The sequence below is a fragment of the Clytia hemisphaerica genome, unplaced genomic scaffold, assembly GCF_902728285.1.
Source record: "Clytia hemisphaerica strain Z4C2 unplaced genomic scaffold, Clytia hemisphaerica genome assembly, whole genome shotgun sequence".
Classification (NCBI taxonomy): Eukaryota; Metazoa; Cnidaria; class Hydrozoa; order Leptothecata; family Clytiidae; genus Clytia; species Clytia hemisphaerica.
The window spans coordinates 330898-336200 of NW_027103840.1; positions in this window are offsets into that span (position 1 = coordinate 330898).

The following is a 5303-nucleotide window of genomic DNA, read 5'->3' on the forward strand; positions in this document are numbered from 1 at the left end:
CTCTTGACGGGATCCTCGATAATTAGCTCCTCCACGTCCACGATATCGACTACCTCGGAAATTTCGTCCTCGATTAGCATAATAATTGTTACGAGAATAATATGCTTGTTCATTTTCAACTAAAATATCTGACGTATCTTCAGTTGTTTTATCATCGGTCGTACACGAATCGTAAATAGCTTTAATCTGCCGTTTCATGTCATCATACTTCAGTTCTGCAATAGTGGCTCTGGCTAAATCACGTTTACTTTTTGGTAAATTAGCGTTTTTCAACAATTGATAAGCTAGTACTGGCGATGGTAACTCAATTTTATAAGTTTTCAGTTTATGATTGAGTTGTTCAAACTGATTGATATATTCTGCGATATTCATACTCGTATCTCTTTGAAACGTTTCGAATTGTTCGTATGCAGTAAACATTGCCTGATCTTTTGACACTGCATAGAGTTCTCTCAATTTGGTTATAAGCACATCTAAACCCTCTTCGACATTTAGCTGTTCTTTCGTTAATGTTGCACATGCTTGGCGAACCTTTGGGGATAAACTGAGATACAACACAGGTCCCTGTTTTGTTTTAGCTAAATCAGTTACTAACTGCCACATTTCAATTTCATGTAACCAATGTTCAAAGTCTCCATCTTCGGAGAACGGGGGCAATCCATACTTTTGCCCTATCGAAACAACACCTGCCATTTTCAACAATTAACCACTTTAGTTTATACTTTTATAACAACCAAAGTTCATAAACTTTATCACACTTTAGTAACCAACCAATGATATCTTTACTGCAAACCACCGAATGCTGCTACCATGTAAAATTGGTTACTCACCATTTATCATAGTTGGACATCAACCAACAGGATCACTTCTTTATTTAATTATTCGACTAGAACAACAATGTTAACAATTATTGTTAATTATTTGGTTTCACTGGTTTACTGTATCAAGTTTTCTCAGTTTAGTTGACACTTTGGTATTTTCGTTGCCACAGCAAAAGGTTTTTTTTATTTCAGTTTGTATCTTTGAAAGACCACGTCGGATTTAGGCAGGGCTGTCGGATTTAGGACCACTCACGGTACGGAATGAAACCTGACAGAAGGTTTTCAACCAGATTTATTCAGATAAAGCTATAAGACTTAAGAGGTTCATTACTTGTGGATTTTAAAGCCTACATAAGCAAAAACGAAAGTTGTTGGGAAGGAAAGAGTAAACGCAAGACAGAAGGTTTGGTTGTGTTAATCAGGTATGTTTTTATTCTATCCGAACTAATATTATACCGTAATGTCGTTTAATATCGACATGCGTCTTGTTATTTCGACATAGCTGTAGGCTGGTCTTCGAAATAAAAAATCAAACATAAACAAATACATACCAAAGTTATCAATCAATCACTAAATTGTACTCTCCCTATCACGTCACAGATTGTCGAAATATAAGAAACGTGAAGTGGGTTTTTTTCGAAAAGAAAACTTTAACGATGTAGTCACTAAAAACTAATTAGCATGCTTTCATTCAACCAGTCAGGACCTCATTTCACTTTATCGATATTACGCAAACGGCAGTGTGCGCTAAATAATCTTGGTTTCGCTTTCGATTTCAAGCAAAGGTCTTAGCAACAGGGCGCGCGTACATAGAAACGGGGCTGGGTAGAAAAATCTAAACATAGAATTCAAAAAAAATACCGATCATCGTATAGAGCACTAAAAAATACCCCCTTTCTATGTTTAGTTTGTTCTACCTTGGATTATAACTGAAAATATCTTCAAAAAACCTTCGTCCGCTATCAGCCGCGCGGTAATCTTTGCCCGCTTCAATTCTTAGATAATGAATAAGAGAGGTGCGCTTAGCTAAGCCGTGCTCGCGGGCGATAAATTTATGTTTACTTATCTTGTATATTTTAGTGGTATTTATCCAATGATAAAGGATGTTGACAAAATATGCACGGCATTGATTATGACATCATTAAATATGTCAATGTCGATTCAATGCCCGTTAAAGAAAATAATTCGTAGATAGTACCTTTTATCTTGAAATTTAGAAATACGAACAAAAAAAGATCAAATTTAATATTTGTTTCCTATCTAGATTATATTAGCGCTAGAATACGGTAAATTTTCACGAAAAATATTTCGCGATGGCGGTACGCCCAACCGCGCCCACGGGAAAGTTCCAATTTTTAATTATCGGGAAATCGGGGAAAACGGTTCACCACATGGATAAAAGCGTACGGAATGAAACCTGACAGAAGGTTTCAACCAGATTTATTCAGATAAAGCTATAAGTGGTTCATTACTTGTGGATTTTAAAACCTACATAAGCAAAAACGAAAGTTGTTGGGAAGGAAAGAGTAAACGCAAGACAGAAGGTTTGGTTGTGTTGATCAGGTATGTTTTTATTCTATCCAAACTAATGTTAAAAAAGACCAAAGAGGTCCTGACTGCATTCAACGGAACGAAGATAACCAAATCCAAACAACATTTTGCACAGTTTTGCACGCAAGGAGTTTTTTAGAAGACCTTTTTACAGTGAATCGAAAATAATAAAAAGAACCCGGTTTCTTCTTGAATTTAATGTGACCACCATACTGGCCATCACGGCGTGCGGCCTCTTAGCGCCTAGAGCGTGTGTTTTTGATAAATAAGGAAGGGGAAACCGGGCTAAGCGCGCGAATTATTTTCATCACTTGACTTGAAGCGTAATAAAGTTGTAAAATTTTAATGATGGACACGAGAAAGTTACGAGGAAGTTTGCATGCATTTGTGTGCTGTGTAAAACTGCTTATAATTTGGCTGTTTTTTTTAATTGAAAGGATTGCAATGTTTATTTTGATTATTTTACAGATCCAGTGTCGACCTTTAGAAGACGCATGTCAATATTAGACGATTCTACGGTAAAAGACCAAGGAGGCCATGACTGATGACGATGCTCCTCACGACCCTCGACATGGCCCGAGAATTCTCGGGCCAAAACTTTTATTGGAATGCGCATAAAGCCTGAGGATGGCCCGAGCATGGCCCGAGTTTTCGGGCCGCGGGCGGGCTAACTTTTGAAATCCTGATTTAAACCCGCGTGTAATTTCAGGACTGCATTTTTTCAATATTTTCTCTAGAAAAACTTGATTTCACTTAAATATTTGCTATTAAACTGGTCCTGGTTTTAAACTTTGAAGCGTGGTCCACGAGGAGTTTTTAAGTTTATTTAGCAAGATGAACTGGATGAAACGCGACGAAATAAATTAAAATTAACATTTTCACACATTTTCAACGTCATTTTCACGTTTTAATTTCATTATGACTGGACAAGCTGGATTAATCAATGGAATCTTCTGACACAGGCACAAAGGTATAGGTTGAACAGTTTACGTCTTAAAGTCGTAGCCCGAACGTGGCCCGAATGATTCGGGTCAAGTTCGGGCCAAAAGAATTGATAGGGTCTCTCGGCCCGAACATGGCCCGAGAATTCTCGGGCCATGTCGAGGGTCGTTGCTCCTCTCATCTTGAAAAGCTTTGACTTTATACGCTATACAACTATGGTCTAATGTTGACACCCCTCCTCCTCTAATTCTGACATCTATTTTATCAGCTCAAATTCATAGAAAGGTTGAAACTGCTTTTCTTTGCTTAGTGGGAGTGGTCAGAGAGGAATAATCCTTTTTCAATCAGTGATTCAAGCTTTCATTTTATTCCTTTCTCTATAAAGAAGGGTATCAGAATTAGACGAGGCATGACCAACTTACGGTATATACTTTATATCTGCTCCTTACACCAAAAGTAATTACTATTTACACACCTCACTTTGGGCCATTCCAGAATTTTTCTGTAACAGGGCAGGGGCGGGGGGCAGACGACACTGGATTTCCGAGGGCAAAAGTTTTCACCAAAATTCGAAATTTTCAAGGCGAGAGAAGAAAATGTAAAAAGGAAGGACTCTAATATCTTATTTGGGAAGATAAAAAAATAATCTCAATACCTACAATTCTGTAAAGTAAAGTCAAACAAAAACTAGAATGCTTTTTTTCTTCACATTTTTTGCTTTCCTGTTATATCGCCGACTGACCACTGGACCACTGGCCAAAATTCCACCTAAAGGATTCCCGCGTGTGTTGAAACCCGATACTCAATATCGGGAAATCGGTAAACTTTATTATCCAATCAGATCCTAGTTACTTCGCGCATGGCACGTATTTACTCTCAAAGGACTCAGATACACAATGGAGACAAGCAGACTGGAGAGTCTGGAGAGTAAGTATGGTAAGTGATGCACAGATCTGTAAAGCCCAAAGGGCTAGATAGGCAACTTTAAGCTTTCTCCAACAAAGAAAAGTGAGGTAAAAATTTGACTTTTTTTATAAGAGCACAAAAAGCACATTTTTTCTCATACTCTGAACATTTTTTTGTTTGTGTTTTTGCTTTTAACCAATGGGATGGTTTTGTTTACTCGAAATTTTGGTGACTTTTTATACGAGACGGCTAACCGGAAAAAGGTGTATTGTTTTTGGATCGAGAGATCAAAAAAAGTAGGTGACAAGCGCTTTCGCATCTCTCAAACCAGTGAAATTGCTTGTTGTCACGTGATTTCTTTGGTAGAAAATCCTACCAAAACTTGCTTCACTTTTCGATAAAGGCTGCGGATCTAACCCATTGTAAATGATGGTAATTTGAAATACAAAAGCTGTGATCTTAAAAAAAAAATCGAACCCTTGAGAAACTGAATTTCGACGTTTCTCCGACCCTTTGAGAGACTATTTTTCCGATTTTCAAATTTTATGACCCTGCCGAGAGAGCTGATTTTTTATATTTCATAATTTTGGGACCCTTTCAGAGAGTAAATTGCTAATTTATCGTACCCCTTTAAGAGACTTTCAAGGGCTTAAAAAGGGACCCTTATGGCTCTCATATACTTGGCGACTATTTTGCCGAGAACTCCCGACCTCCCTTCCCCGGGATTTGATTGGTATGGCTTTCATCAAAGATCCAGGATGATTGCCATGGTTACTTTTTTCTCCCTGAGTGCGCTTTTAATGAAATCGGGATTTGTCTTCACAGTTTGATATGTAATATTCATAGGCTGCAATACCCACGGTAGTTTTTTGAAGCACCGATTTGTGGTAGCGGGAAGGTGCAAGCAGGGGGTACCTCAAAATGTCTCTATTTTATAAATCTGATCTTCTTGCTATTTCAAAATTCCAAAATCAAGAATATTGAAGTCCCCCTCCCCTGTAGAGGATCATAAATTCAGAAAATTGGATCATGAGAATTGCCTAAAGCAATTTTGAATATTTCAAGAGAACTGAAATAAGAAAA